Source organism: Panulirus ornatus, chromosome 1 (genome assembly GCF_036320965.1).
Source record: "Panulirus ornatus isolate Po-2019 chromosome 1, ASM3632096v1, whole genome shotgun sequence".
NCBI classification, from domain to species: Eukaryota; Metazoa; Arthropoda; class Malacostraca; order Decapoda; family Palinuridae; genus Panulirus; species Panulirus ornatus.
Genome location: NC_092224.1, coordinates 53,476,743 through 53,493,488, shown reverse-complemented (window position 1 = coordinate 53,493,488; position 16,746 = coordinate 53,476,743). Strand labels below are relative to the sequence as shown.

General features: G+C 45.2%; 1 long non-coding RNA gene across 2 annotated transcripts in view; it reads left to right on the top strand.

The window, feature by feature from the left end:
• LOC139749023 (uncharacterized) overlaps positions 1-16,746 on the top strand; it is a 1,138,420-nt gene that overhangs the window by 1,014,821 nt on the left and 106,853 nt on the right. For both annotated transcript variants that reach the window (XR_011712871.1, XR_011712872.1), the window contains one exon: positions 14,477-14,613. This is a non-coding gene — a long non-coding RNA (uncharacterized lncRNA). The remainder of the gene's footprint in view (positions 1-14,476; positions 14,614-16,746) is intronic.

Below are 16,746 nucleotides of genomic sequence, written 5' to 3'. Positions count from 1 at the left end.
CGTGGTTCTTGTAACCTCTCACGTGGTTCCTGTAACCTCTCACGTGGTTCTTGTAACCTCTCACGTGGTTCTTGTAACCTCTCACGTGGTTCCTGTAACCTCTCACGTGGTTCTTGTAACCTCTCACGTGGTTCCTGTAACCTCTCACGTGGTTCTTGTAACCTCTCACGTGGTTCTTGTAACCTCTCACGTGGTTCTTGTAACCTCTCACGTGGTTCCTGTAACCTCTCACGTGGTTCTTGTAACCTCTCACGTGGTTCTTGTAACCTCTCACGTGGTTCTTGTAACCTCTCACGTGGTTCTGTAACCTCTCACGTGGTTCCTGTAACCTCTCACGTGGTTCTTGTAACCTCTCACGTGGTTCCTGTAACCTCTCACGTGGTTCTTGTAACCTCTCACGTGGTTCTTGTAACCTCTCACGTGGTTCTTGTAACCTCTCATGTGGTTCCTGTAACCTCTCACGTGGTTCTTGTAACCTCTCACGTGGTTCTTGTAACCTCTCATGTGGTTCTTGTAACCTCTCACGTGGTTCCTGTAACCTCTCACGTGGTTCTTGTAACCTCTCACGTGGTTCTTGTAACCTCTCATGTGGTTCCTGTAACCTCTCATGTGGTTCCTGTAACCTCTCATGTGGTTCCTGTAACCTCTCACGTGGTTCCTGTAACGTCTTACGTGGTTCTTGTAACCTCTCACGTGGTTCCTGTAACCTCTCACGTGGTTCCTGTAACGTCTCACGTGGTTCTTGTAACCTCTCACTGGTTCCTGTAACCTCTCATGTGGTTCCTGTAACGTCTCACGTGGTTCTTGTAACCTCTCACGTGGTTCCTGTAACGTCTCGCGTGGTTCTTGTAACCTCTCACGTGGTTCTTGTAACCTCTCACGTGGATCCTGTAACCTCTCACGTGGTTCCTGTAACCTCTCACGTGGTTCCTGTAACGTCTCACGTGGTTCTTGTAACCTCTCACGTGGTTCTTGTAACCTCTCACGTGGTTCCTGTAACCTCTCACGTGGTTCTTGTAACCTCTCACGTGGTTCCTGTAACCTCTCACGTGGTTCTTGTAACCTCTCACGTGGTTCTTGTAACCTCTCATGTGGTTCCTGTAACCTCTCATGTGGTTCCTGTAACCTCTCACGTGGTTCTTGTAACCTCTCATGTGGTTCCTGTAACCTCTCACGTGGTTCCTGTAACGTCTCACGTGGTTCTTGTAACCTCTCACGTGGTTCCTGTAACCTCTCACGTGGTTCCTGTAACGTCGCACGTGGTTCTTGTAACCTCTCACGTAGTTCCTGTAACCTCTCATGTGGTTCCTGTAACGTCTCACGTGGTTCTTGTAACCTCTCACGTGGTTCCTGTAACGTCTCACGTGGTTCTTGTAACCTCTCACGTGGTTCTTGTAACCTCTCACGTGGATCCTGTAACCTCTCACGTGGTTCCTGTAACCTCTCACGTGGTTCCTGTAACGTCTCACGTGGTTCTTGTAACCTCTCACGTGGTTCCTGTAACCTCTCACGGGGTTCCTGTAACCTCTCACGGGGTTCCTGTAACCTCTCACGGGGTTCCTGTAACGTCTCACGTCGTTCCTATAACGTCATTCCTGTAACCTTTCGCGTCGTTCTTGTAGCCTCTCATGTGGTTTCTGTAACGTCCCACGTCGTTCCTGTAACCTCTCACGTGGTTCCTGTAACGTCCTACATAGTTCCTGTAACCTCTCAAGTTCTTCCTGTAACCTCTCACATCGTTCCTGTAACCTCTCACGTCGTCCCTGTAACCCTCACGTCTTTCCTGTAACCTTTCGTGTCGTTCCTGTAACCTCTCACTTCGTTCCTGTAACCTCTCACGTCGTTCCTGTAATCTTTCGCGTCGTTCCTGTAACCTCACGTCTTTCCTGTAACCTCTCACGTCGTCCCTGTAACCTTTCGCGTCGTTCCTGTAACCTCTCACGTCGTTCCTGTAACCTCTCACGTCGTTCCTGTAACCTCTCACGTCGTCCCTGTAACCCTCACGTCTTTCCTGTAACCTTTCGCGTCGTTCCTGTAACCTCTCACGTCGTTCCTGTAACCTCTCACGTCGTTCCTGTAATTTTTCGCGTCGATCCTGTAACCTCACGTCTTTCCTGTAACGTCTCACGTCGTCCCTGTAACCCTCACGTCTTTCCTGTAACCTTTCGCGTCGATCCTGTAACCTCTCATGTCTTTCCTGTAACCTCTCACGTCGTCCCTGTTACCTCTCACGTCGTCCCTGTCACCTCTCACGTCGTTCGCGTAACCTCTCGCGTCGTTCCTGTAATCTCTCACGTCGTCCCTGTAACCTCTCACGTCGTCCCTGTAACCTCTCGCGTCTTGCGAAATCACACATCAGTTAGAAGTATTCAGGCCTGATACCTCCGTCATGGGTACATGAGTTACATTGATCAGAATTGGTCGTGGCTCAGGGAAGGAGATGGTAGGCATACCATCACTGACCTAACCTCCTGTAGGAGGAGGAGGAGCGCAGGGACTCTTGCCTGACGGATCTGTTGCCTTTCTATGACGAGGTAAACAGTATCAGGAAACTAGATTAACCCGATGGTTTGTGATGCCTTGAAGTACCTGGATGCCCTTTGACCATTCTCCCCCAACAGAAGGCTGATGATGAAGCTAAACGTAATTGGTTAATTTTGCGAGAGTGGCTAAGTAAATGGAATGACAGTACCTGACTGGTAGGGAACACAGGAGGAACGAAGGTGAGCTGGGGTAGAGTGACGACTGGGGGGTCCCTCAGGACTGGGTGCTAGGATCGCCTCTGTTTCTGGCCTGACCATCGAGACATAATCATACCTAACCGATTTTGCTGATGACCTCAAAACTGTGGGGGACGTAAGAGATAACTGGGGCCGGCGATTATCGCAACGAGACCTACACACGGTGAGCGATAGGCAAATGGTTGATGAAAATCTAACCTGAGTTAAGATAAAGTTAGGAGGATGGGAAGTGGATTAAACCGCCCAGACTGTGTTTATCACAGGATCAGGGTGGAAGACTGTGAAACAGACTAACTATGTTTGGGGCAACTTAGCGCATTTGCTAACGAGTCTCTGACTTGCAAGATACAAGAGAAGATGATTACTCCCTTTAGCACCTCGTAGATCACAGTCGTTTGCGATAGTGGTGTGTAGTTCATGGCTACTTCTCTGTCGCCTTTCTCAAACAATGGTGCTACACTGATGTTCTTCCATTGTGTTAGAACAGTACCCTCCTTGTGTAAGACCTTAAACATCACCGGTAGTCCGACAAGGATATCCAGGCACTCTTTCTGGAGTCCTACACCATCTATACCATACTATTTTCGTTGATATATCCCTTTCCAACTCCCTGTTTGGTAACAGTGGGACTTCCAGTTGGCGAATGTAAACACATTATCAAACTTTGTGTTCAGATTTTTCACGTATGTCTTCATCTGCATCAGTGAGTTTTTCCCTCTGATTTCTTTCATCTGATATTTTCTCCCTTTACTGTTAAGTATTTTTCCCCCTTTATGAATGACACAGTGTAAAGTCTGCCTTTGACTGATCATCTGTATATTTTCATACCTCACTTGTTCCCCCTCTCTTCGCTTACTCTCCCCTTACAGTGGCTCTGTCTAGAACTGCTTTCCTCTCCCAGGGGCTCAGTCTAGGGCTGCTCTCCTCTTACATGTGTCCAGTACATCCCTGACTTCTATGTCAGACAACAGTCTTCCACAGGGCGTCTGTGTACCTTTGCTTTTACATGCCTCCTGCTGGGCCACCTCCTTGTTTTTATTCTCTATTGTCTGATCCCTTGTCTGTGTTCCCTACTGCTGGTGCACACTTTTCTACGTCCTCGTTGAACATTTTACACAACATATTGTGGCACTCCTGTGTTCCTCAGGATTTTGTGCCTCAGCCTCCCAGCCTGTCTCCGAAATAAGCATTGGAGAGCACAACATACTCTTTTATATTGTCTCTCTTCTAGGATTATACTTTCGTCCTTGAACTCCTCATATGTAATTACATGTATATGATTACCTATTTGTACTGTATGGGGAGGGAGTTTTGCACTCATGGGGCCCCATCTCTTGAACATTCTCTACTCTCATACAGCTTCGTAAATTCATGTCTGGTGTCTACATTAACTATGTCCCCAGTCATGCTGTTCCTTTCATCCAGTTCTCCTATAATATAAAAGTACTTGTTTGTATCCGCTTTAACAAGTTTCTATATTAATTACATGTTAAGTTCTATAACTCTATAACTCCATAACTCCCTATAACTCTAGAAGAAATGTTCACTGTCCATGTCATCGATGTGTTATACACTCTTGAAACACTGTGATCAGGTCACCCCTTACTCTTCTGTATGTGTGTATGTCAGTTTGATTACTATTTATATGTTACGTAACCTTGTATATATATGTATTATGTCTTTATTCTATATGTGTTTACACACCCACCCTAGCGTAAGCAATAGTAGTGTGTGTGTGTGTGTGTGTGTGTGTGTGTGTGTGTGTGTGTGGATTGTAAGGGAGTTATCTTGTGGTAGGGACCAACTGCTTTTCCTGTTTCCTTGCGATAGTTTGTCATTTTTCTCTGGTTTACGTTGCCATCGTCTCGTCTTCACTGAGTCTGTTCACTGGACCCACAAAGATTTCCCAGATAAAGAACTTGAATTGTTTCCCGACACATGGATTGCTGTATTGCTTGTCATGTCCTCCAGTTATAAGATTCTTCTCAAATTAAAAGAATTATTATCGACGACTGAGAGTCCATTAAAGATCTTGAACGATGTTAGTAGATTTTGACTGATTGCCTCTTCCCTAATTGGGGTAAACCTTAGGCTGCTCTCCTCTCCCAGTGGCTCAGTCTAGGACTGCCCTCTCCTCCCAGTGGCTCAGTCTAGGACTGCCCTCTTCTCCCAGTGGCTCAGTCTAGGACTGCCCTCTTCTCTCAGTGGCTCAGTCTAGGACTGCCCTCTTCTCCCAGTGGCTCAGTCTAGGACTGCCCTCTTCTCCCAGTGGCTTAGTCTAGGACTGCCCTCTTCTCCCAGTGGCTCAGTTTAGGACAATTCTCCTCTTCCAGTGGCTCAGCCTAGGACTGCCCTCTTCTCCCAGTGGCTCAGTCTAGGACTGCCCTCTTCTCCCAGTGGCTTAGTCTAGGACTGCCCTCTTCTCCCAGTGGCTCAGTTTAGGACAATTCTCCTCTTCCAGTGGCTTGATCTAAGATTACTCTCCTCTGCCAGTGGCTCAGTCTATAATAGCTCTCCTCTGCCAGCGACTCAGATCTTGTTGCTCCGGTGATATCTTTCGTCCTTCCTTGATGTATGGCTGTCTTCCTGGAGAGTCAGAACCAAAGTTGTCGTCCATATTTCAATCCCTGTCTGTAACATAAGTCGAACATGTTTTCTGAGACTTCTCGTTCGTGTATTTGTTGGTGATTAAGGCAACGGTCAAGATGTGTTTTGCCTCCCAGACAGTCTTTCTAATACAGTTTTTTGATGTGTATCGTTTCAAGGACTTCGCAGGTGGATTATTCTTGTTATATCCTGCAGAGTGTGACTCGTTAACTAGTTCCATTATTTCCATCTTGGAAACTCAGTATTTAGTTCAGTTCCATTGGCCAATGTTGGATGCAGTTCTGGCCTCATGCAAGGCTTCCCTTCTCTCATGATCTTGTCTCTATCCGCTGATGTATTTAGGTTAAATTCATCACATTCTGCGAATTCCTTTCATGCCAGGAAAAACTGCAGCCTGGGACCTGTACCTTGTGGAACGACAGTGTTCAATGTGCCAGCTCGAAGATACACCTCTATCATGAGTGTTCTGTTCCATACCAGGTACATACTTATCAGTCCATTGAGAGATACCTTCTTTTACTACTGCGTAAAGTTAGATTTTTTTTAACCGCTCTTTTGAGGGAAAGTGTCAAATGCTTTCCGATAATTTGATAACAGGCAGTTTACCTTCATATTTTTTTATTGGCATGGTTGTACCTTGCCTTTTTAGAAAAGCCTAAAAGGTTGTTATTACATATGTTTTTTTGAATTAGTGTAGTCTCTTGTTCAGAAAACATTTCTTTCGTAATCATTTTGCATCATTATAATCCCTTCTTTCAGTTGACAAAATCACATTTATTAGTAATGCTGTTCTGTAAGGAATTTTTCTGTCGCCTTCCCTAAGATAAGCACAATGTTTGCTCCCTGTTCCCTCCCTCATCGGCTTTGATCACTTGTATAGTGATATCTTGACCATATCAAGCGGTCCGCTTGGGTGTTCAGCAGCCTTTCTTTAAGATGTAGGTAGAGTTGCCATCAGGGCCTGATTGGATCTATTTCCTTCATGACTCAGCGTTTTCCCAGGCCACACACACACCACTGGTGAAGCGAGGAAGGGTTGTCGTCAGCTGTAACATCACTTTGAAATTCATTCATAGTTTAATTTAGTTTGCCCTTCTCCGCCTTGATTGTTTTACATTATGGTTTCTTTATTCGAATGAATTGTTCGTTTAACTAAGACAAAAAAATCGGTCTTTACGTACCTATATGGAATTTCCTCAGATGTTCACTGGCTTATTCCGTAACGTTATTTTCAGTTTTTTCTTTTCGTCTCTTCGGTTCACTTCGTGTTCTCTTGAATCAGTCAGACACAGCTGGCTAACGTACCTTCCATGTTTCATCCACAGTGTACGTGTACTTTTCTCGGTCTATTGACACCATCTGTTAAACCAGGTCTGCTGGATCTCCGTTTCCCGCTCTCCAAGATCATCTCGGGTACCCATCTCTTGCCTCGCGCTCTCTGTAGACTTCGCTAAACTTTATATGAATCGTTTCCTCTGGCGAGAAAAAGCTATCAGAATAGTTAGGCAATTTCTGTCAATCATATTCCTTTCCATTACATATTTCTGGAATAGACTCTCGTGCCACAGGGCCTGCTGGGAGCTCAAGCCTCTCTCTTCACATGGAGAGCCGTCGCTCCTCCCTCAGTGTCCTGTTTCTCCTCTTTTCTGCCATGGTGTGGACTGCTGTGGGCACACCCACATGCAGGTTAGCTACCTCGGTAGGTACGGTCTCTCAGCAGTGCTGTGGTTATCTCGCATGTTCTCCTCCATTCGAATTTTTTAGCTCCAAACGTCAGTTGTCTTCTGATCCAGCTTCATCTGCTGCAGACACGGGACTCGTAGTGTGAATTTCCACACTTGTCAGAGTCTTCTGATTCGCTACTACTGCTAGTTTCTCTCTCTCTCTCTCTCTCTCTCTCTCTCTCTCTCTCTCTCTCTCTCTCTCTCTCTCTCTCTCTCAAGCTGCCATCTTCCTGGGGAATTTCACGTTGTCCAGTTCTATTTGCCTGGTCTCGTGCTGCCACTGTGTGTCCTTTCGTTCGGAAGATGGTCCATCACGATCGACCCTCCAGTTCGTCTCGACCGTTCTTATTCTCGAGGCCTCGTAAATCATGCCTCTCTCTCTCTCTCTCTCTCTCTCTCTCTCTCTCTCTCTCTCTCTCTCTCTCTCTCTCTCTCTCTCTCTCTCTCTCTCTGTATCCTTGTTATATGATTTTTCCTCCGTATTTTCTTTCCCCTCAGTCCAGTGTTGTTGTTTTCGTGTGACCCCCTAGTATTATCGCAGATCTACCTCTCGCTCTTCGTTACCTTAACTTCAGTAATTCTTCAGCTGAGTCGTCGTACTGTAACGTTAACTGGGGTTTTTTTTTGTTCTATTTTGTTTGATGTTCTCCACATGAGCGTCCTTGAGCGTGTTGTGTGCCTCCCTCACGCACTCACCCCTCCGGCTCTGCACCTGTACTGCCTCACCGTTCGTGTAGCTCTCGCAAGCCCTTGAACATGACGTTACGACCCTTAAGCATGATGTTACGACACTTGAACATGACGTTACGACCCTTAAGCATGATGTTACGACACTTGAACATGACGTTACGACCCTTGAGCATAACGTTACGACTATTGAACATGACGTTACGACTCAAAACATGACGTTACGACCCTTGAACATAACGTTACGACCCTTGAACATGACGTTACGACCCTTGAACATGACGTTACGACCCTTGAGCATGACGTTACGACTCTTGAACATGACGTTACGACCCTTGAACATGACGTTACGACTCGAGCATGACGTTACGACCCATGAGCATAACGTTACGACTATTGAACATGACGTTACGACCCTTGAACATGACGTTAAGACCCTTGAGCATGATGTTACGACTCTTGAACATGACGTTACGACACTTGAACATGACGTTACGACACTTGAGCATGACTTTACGACCCTTGAACATCACGTTACGACTCTTGAACATCACGTTACGACTCTTGAGCATGACGTTACGACCCTTGAACATCACGTTACGACTCTTGAACATGACGTTACGACCCTTGAACATGACGTTACGACCCTTGAGCATGACGTTACGGCCCTTGAGCATGACGTTACGACCCTTGAACATCACGTTACGACTCTTGAACATGACGTTACGACCCTTGAACATGACGTTACGACTCTTGAGCATGACGTTACGACCCTTGAGCATAACGTTATGGCCCTTGAGCATGACGTTACGACCCTTGAACATCACGTTACGACTCTTGAACATGACGTTACGACCCTTGAACATCACGTTACGACCTTTGAACATCACGTTACGACTCTTGAGCATGACGTTACGACCCTTGAACATCACCTTACGACTCTTGAACATGACGTTACGACACTTGAACATGGCGTTACGACCCTTGAATATCACGTTACGACTCTTGAGCATGACGTTACGACCCTTGAACATCACGTTACGACTCTTGAACATGACGTTACGACCCTTGAACATCACGTTACGACTCTTGAGCATGACGTTACGACCCTTGAGCATGACGTTACGACTCTAGAACATGACTTTACGACTCTTGAGCATGTCGTTATGGCTCTTGAACATGACGTTACGACCCTTGAGCATGACGTCCCGTCGAGGCCAAGGGTTAAGATAAAACCTTGGTCTCTGATTCAGTCATCAGTTCTGTCCATCTTTCCAGTTTGATGCACTTCTCCTGGACTGGTCTGGCTCTGGTCCAGCTCCTCCAACATTGTCTTTAACCAGGTCACCCAACATCCTCTCCCCTGGGAGACTTTCCTTCCCTCCCTCACTCTTGCTCTGTCCATTATCAGAACTTCTGTGATGAAGGCGACACTCCTTGTGGTCAGTCCAATGACCTCTCGTGACTCATGTTCCTGTTCCTCATTTTCTTCCTAAGTTATCATTTTCTTTTCTTCCTCTCGTTGCATTAAGTCCTTCAACACCGTCATCATCCAGAAATAAGTCCAGCTATTACATCTTCCAGCTGCTCCTCTTTAGGATCTGGATTTTGGAAACCAGTGAACGATACCCCACGCTTACTGGCTCAGGAACATGAGCGAGATTAGTTTACAATGGTATTGTGGTGGAGTGTTTAGAGGAGAGTAATGACAGTGGCAGGGTAGTGCTGGGTCCTTTGTTTTATCGTATGGTAATGGGTAACACGATAGTAGTGGCGGCCGGGATGGGCTGTCCCCCTGGACATGACTTTTGCCAGCGTGCTCTAGTCTGGGGTCTGCATTTGATAGCGCCGGAGGCATACCTTGTTCTAAATATCTACCCTTTTTTTCTATTCATTTAAATCATTGATTATTACTACTTATATCCGCAGCAGTTGTTTTCTTAGTATTATATATCATAGTATGTCCCCCATACTTTTATTATAGTTATTATTTTGTCAGTTCTCTACCCATTTTTGATTCAGTTCTCACCAGCTATTCTTCTCCCAGTTTCTCTGAATTCCCAGTTAACGTGACGAAACATTTTTCTGTTTCCCATTACTTTGTGTTCTTTCTTCCTGCCACAGCTTTGTGGTCATGCTCTTGTGTTCCTCCTTCATTTATCATTAGTGCACACAGACCCACGACCCGGCAGGCACTACATCACTAACTTCACAAGTGCCCTGAGAGCAAGCAATGTCTACGATTGTTTACCTTCGTTACTGTGACCATGTCTCTCTCTCTCTCTCTCTCTCTCTCTCTATATATATATATATATATATATATATATATATATATATATATATATATATATATATATATATATATATATACGTGTTGGAAAGGATCACAATTTTGCGCGTGATCAAGATATTCCTATGAGTCCACGGGGAAAATGAAACACGATAAGTTCCCAAGTGCGCTTTCGTTTAATAATTACATCATCAGGGGAGACACAAGAGAGAAATATAACGTTACATTTCTCTCTTGTGTCACCCCTGATTATGTGATTATTACACGAAAGTGCACTTAGGAACTTTTCGTGTTTCATTTTCCCCGTGGACTCATAGGAATATATATATATATACGTAGGTAGTAGGCAGCCACTGACCAGGGAGGTATATCACCAGTATTACTCGCCTGGGAATCGAGAGGGTAAATCATGGTACATCTGGTCGCTAATGATAGTGTGTCTCTAACGGTGTGAGCACCAGCAAACCGCCTCGGTGTGCTTCAGGCTATCTTTAGGGAAGGCTGATCTTTCTTTACTCTCCCTGGCAGCTTTCTCATTTTGGAAATTTTTTCTTTTGACCGCTGTATTTTTTCCACCTGTGCTTGAAGATCGTTGGCTCTTACCTTTCTGAAGAGGAGGAAAACCCAAATTCTCTCCTGGAAGCAAGAAATTCTTTGTACGCATGAGGTTTCTGGGCGCACTGGGCGCTGACACGCACGACCAGGCGGCTGCCTCTTGCAGGGGATCATGACCCTGTGGACCCAAAACATCAGGAACCTTGCCAGTTCCATGCCCAGACGTCCGCAGATGGGACTCAAGGCCAAAAGAGACATGACGGAATCCTAAAGTGTTAGTGTGACATCGCTTTTGAACATTGTTTGGCGGAGGTGGACGAGGCATCTTGTGAACATTGTGTATTTTCCTAGGAGAGTGCCACCCACCAGCCTACCATATGGTAAATTCTCGTTGTAAGTTTCAATACGTAAGTGTTTTTGTTGTATATCAATATATCTATTTGTTCACTCATCTGTATATATCTATTTATTAATCTGTCTATTTATCTCTGTATCCCTAACTTTCCATGTCTTTTTGTACCTTTTCATCCATCCCTTTGTCTATACCTACCTTGTCAGTTTTTATCTCTTTCTGTCTGTCTGTCTCCATCTCTGTGTCAATCTCTATTTCTCTGTCTATCTGTCTCGGTCTGTCTCTTCTCTTATCTCTATTCTTACCATTCTTTATCATTGTCTCCATCTCTATACCGTTATTGCTGCCTCTATACATGTGCCTCTTGCTGTCTCATTCTGTCTCTTTGTGAGTCCAGGTTTCTCTTTCTGAGTCTTTTGATCAGCGTTCCTTCCCTCCTTTCTTCTTCACCCTTTCCTCTGTGCCTCAAGTCTGTTTATCGTCCAGTCCATCGTCCAGTCCATCGTCCACTTTTCTGGTCTGTTCATAAGTGTGTCTCGTCATCCTCCATGTTTTTTGGTTATTGATCAAATATTTTGTGCCAGCGAGTATTCAGAGAGTAAGCCTGGCTCTCGTGGGAGCCGGGATGGGATAACAAACCCAGACCCCCTGGGCTCGGTGCTTAGGTCCCTCACCACCGGCGGGGCCGCCCTAGAGCATAGGGCCCGCACCTCCTGAGTCGTAAGGAGGTTTAATCTCAAACAACAACAAGAAACAAGTGTTCAAACAAGAAGAAGAAGAAGAAGGAAGTACTGTACACTCCGTAGGGTCTTGATTCTCGCATCTCCTGTACCATAAGTGTCCCAGAGTGTCCTTGTGTGGCATCTCCTGGACCATAAGTGTCCCAGAGTGTCCTTGTGTGGCATCTCCTGGACCATAAGTGTCCCAGATTGTCCTTGTGTCGCATGTCCTGGACCATAAGTGTCCCAGAGTGTCCTTGTGTCGCATCTCCTGGACCATAAGTGTCCCAGAGTGTCCTTGTGTCGCATCTCCTGGACCATAAGTGTCCCAGATTGTCCTTGTGTCGCATCTCCTGGACCATAAGTGTCCCAGAGTGTCCTTGTGTCGCATCTCCTGGACCATAAGTGTCCCAGATTGTCCTTGTGTCGCATCTCCTGGACCATAAGTGTCCCAGAGTGTCCTTGTGTCGCATGTCCTGGACCATAAGTGTCCCAGATTGTCCTTGTGTCGCATCTCCTGGACCATAAGTGTCCCAGATTATCCTTGACTCAAGCAGTGTCTGTTATGCTCTCTGCAGCTTCACGTGTTTCCCTGTGTTCCTCTCCGTCACCATCCTCAGGTCTCTGTGGTCTGGTACTGTTCGACAGTCTCATAACAGCCTCTGCTTCTCCTCTTCGCTCACTATTACTTGATAGATGGTCTCTGTACTTTATCATGCGGGTATTTCCATATGTTTCCGTGCGGCATTAAACGATCTCTTGGCCATTCAGTTAAGACCCATCTGATCTTTTTTTGTCAATTCAATCCTCGCAATAACCTTTCTCTGCTCATACATCTACTGAATCCCTCTAGCTGCATCAAGTCTTTGTTCATCCACTTTTTGCTTGTATTTTTCAAATATCGAATTTCCTTTCCCACTTAAGACACTTTTCATGATCTTCGATATGATTCATCAATTTTCGTATCTTCTCCAACTGTTTTCAATATTTTTTGTTCATTTCTTGAACATAGATGTCCTATACTTCTCGTCCTATACTTCTTTCCCCTTCCTTCCTTCCTTCCTCCTTTCATGGTCCCTTTACCTGTATGAAACTGTTATTGATTTCAGAATCAAAATTTAAACAAAAAGAAATGGCCAGGTTGGTTATGTGTGCCTGATAACAGGTTCTGCCTAGCGTGCATTAATTGGCTGGTCGTAATTTGCTTGCCTTGTTTTATGGTCCCCTATTTCCTGGTTCACGTGATACTAAAGTGTGTGTGTGTGTGTGTGTGTGTGTGTGTAAGTTAGTACCTGTTTGAACAGTACCGGGAGAGAGTTCTACTTTCTTCACCATCATGTACATTTTTTTAAACATCAATGTACCGCCAACATTCACCATTTCTTCACATAGATTATTCCCACTTACACAGCATGTCTTCACGTTCTCTTTTACACAGTATGTCTTCACGTTCTCTCTTACATAGCATGTCCTCACGTTCTCTCTTACACAGTATGTCTTCACGTTCTCTCTTACGCAGCATGTCTTCACGTTCTGTCTTATAAGCCTCTGGTGTCGCATTTCATCATGATCTGTGATTACTGTGTTCGAGCGTCTTGGAGAACTCTTCAGTGCCGAAGTTGCTCAACTTACCCAGAAACTTGAAGGCTGGGGCCTGGGGTCCCCACGTCTGTCCTCCTCTCCGTGAGAGGTAGTGTGTATCCCTCAGCCTCTCAGTGTAGCTCAGCTCTTGTATTTCTGGTATTGTTGTCGTTGCTGTTGCCTCTTTCTGGTCTCTCAGCCAACTCCCTGGGCATCTGTATTGTGGTGACCAGACCTGAGAAGCAAGTTCCAGTCTCAGTGTAAGCTTTATGCCTTGACCTGTAGATCAGATATTTCCCTATCCATGCATTCAGATACGAGTCTAGTATTGGTGAACAGACAGTTTGTCTTCCTCACAATGCTGATGTTCAGCTCTGGCGACGGCTGAAGCACTATGACGACTCTCGGGTCTCTCTCTCTCTCACGCACACATTGCTGTTGCTCAGCACCCGCTGGGTTATGATATCACACTCGGGCCTCCTCTCAGGGTGGTTCATCCTCGTTACTTGGTGTTCACTCGGATGATATTTCATCAGCCGTTTATCATCAGACCAGCTCTGCAGTTGGCTGAGATGCCCTGGTAAACTAGTGTTGTCATTATTAGTGTTTACTCATATGTAATTACTGTGTGTGTGTGTGTTGCGGGGAGAGGGTTTTACTCTCGTGTTGACCCGTCTCTTAACCTTGTTCTTATGTGCCATGTCTTAGTTCTTATGTATGTATGTCCACACACACACACACACACACACACCACCCGCACACCACACTTACACACACACACACACACACACACACACACACACACACACACACACCACATGTATCCAGGCGATTGACATCGCTCTGACTAGTTATTTATATAGACAAAAAAAAACACATCATTTCTTATCCTGATGCCTGAGGGTCACCATTTTATATGTCGCCTGGTTTGGGAAGCCATCTCAAAGTTGTGGTTGTTGCTGTTGTTAGGAAACATGGTACCTAGTGAAGACGTTCTCTCCTAACACAATCCTTTAATTCATACTTCTTTATGAATCTGTAGTGAGAGAGGGAGTATCAGATGCCCCTTTACCGGTCAACATACAATCTACCAACTCTATAGATTGCAAGAGACTGTCGCATCTGTAGCAGGTGTTGCGGCCTTCAGCATCTGTCTCTGTTATTACCCCCTCACGTCAGTCCTTCCTAACCATCTATTAAAATCCTCCGTTTATTTCCAGGTGGTGTTCCGTAACTTGAAGACGACGCTTTTTGTGCAACACCTCAACTGTTCAAGATCAGTCTTCCCCAATTCCATTCGTACAAGAAAGTCTCGGGGTTAGGTCTCCTCAGATGTCTTGCTTGCGACTTCGAGGACGTAAGTATTTAAACATGATTCTAATACTCTCGTTGCTTAAAGGTAACGTCACTTTGACCTCAGCGTATCACCCTTTGAAGAGATTTAAGATTTGTGTACGGACTGTCGGTACACGCCTGAGGATTGGCGGAATATATGCATAGTGCCATTGTACAAAAGCAAAAGAGGATAAAGATGAGTGTTCAAATTACAGAGGTATAAGTTTGTTGAGTATTCCTGGGAAATTATATGGGAGGGTATTGATTGAGAGGGTGAAGGCATGTGCAGAGCATCAGATTGGGGAAGAGCAGTGTGGTTTCAGAAGTGGTAGAGGATGTGTGGATCAGGTGTTTGCTTTGAAGAATGTATGTGAGAAATACTTTGAGAAACGGATATGTATGTAGCATTTATGGATCTTGAGAAGGCATATGATAGAGTTGATAGAGATGATCTTTGGAAGGTATTAAGAGTATATGGTGTGAGGTAAGTTGCTTGAAGCAGTGAAAAGTTTTTATCAAGGATGTAAGGCATGTGTTCGTGCGGGAGTTGATGATACAACGCTGGTGGCTGATTCGAGTGAGAAACTGCAGAAGCTGGTGACTGAGTTTGGTTGTGTGTGAAAGAAGAAAGCTGAGAGTAAATGTGAATAAGAGCAAGGTTATTAGGTTCAGTAGGGTTGAGGGACAAGTTAATTGGGAGGTAAGTTTGAATGGAGAAAAGCTGGAGGAAGTGAAGTGTTTTAGATATCTGGGAGTGGATTTGGCAGCGGATGGAACCTTGGAAGCGGAAGTGAGTCACAGGATGGGGGAAGGGGCAAAGGTTCTAGGAGCGTTAAAGAATGTGTGGAAGTCGAGAACATTATCTCGGAAAGCAAAAATGGGTATGTTTGAAGGAATAGTGGTTCCAACCATGTAATAATATGGTTACGAGGCGTGGGCTGTAGATAGGATTGTGCGGAGGAGGGTGAATGTGTTGGAAATGAGATGTTTGAGGACAATGTGTAAGTAATGAAAGGGTAAGAGAGCTGTGTGGTAATAAAAAGAGTGTGGTTGAGAGCAGAAGAGGGAGTACTGAAATGGTTTGGTCACATGGAGAGAATGAATGAGGAAAGATTGACAAAGAGGATATATGTGTTAGAGATCGAGGGAACGGGGATAAGTGGGAAACCAAATTGGAGGTGGAATGATGGAGTGAAAAAGATTTTGAACGATCGAGACCTGAACATACAGGATGGTGAAAGGCGTGCAAGGAATAGAGTGAATTGGAACGTCGTGGTATACCGGGGTCGACGTGCCGTCAGTGGATTGAAGCAGGAAATGTGAATCGTCTGGGGTAAACCATGGAAAGTTTGTGGGGCCTGGATGTGGAAAAGGAGCTGTGGTTCCGGTGCATTACACATGACAGCTAGAGACTGAGTGTGAACGAATGTGGCCTTTGTTGTCTTTTCCTAGCGCTGCCCTTTCATGTGTGGCGGGGTGGCGACGGGAATGGATGAAGGCAGCAAGTATGAATATTTACTTGTGTATATATGTATATGTCTGTGTATGTATATGTATGTATGCGTTAAAATGTATCGGTATGTATATGTGCGTGTGTGGACGTGTATGTATATACATGTGTATGTGGGTGAGTTGGGCCATTCTTTTGTCTGTTTGTTTTCGTTACTTCGCCAACGCGGGAGACAGCGACAAAGTATAATAAATAGAAAAATAAAGTGAATACTGTCAGTACGTGCAGGGAGACACCACCTGGTGCACGGGTCTCCAGCACATCTGGTCACATGTGAAGTTTTCTTCTAACTCCGTCTCCCTGAGGGCTCCCGCGGGCCACACCCTCACCCCATTGTGGTAATCCTAAAGACTGGTAACTCCTTATTATACACAGATCTTGACGTTTATCTTTTATATCCTCTTATGTCTAGTCATCTCTTCTCATTTTATTTTTTTTTCACTGTCGTCTGAATTCTGTAATTGGTCGGATCCGTCACTTTTGATTCATGCCTGACGGGCGAATGGAACAGCCAGGACAAGCCTTGTGTTTGTCCTTAGTATTTCTTATATACCAAGTTTCTTCCTCTGTGCTTTTCATCTTCTCCAGTAGCCACCCCTTCACGTCCTCTCCAGGTGTTCTCTCTCTGACCTTCCTCACACTCCT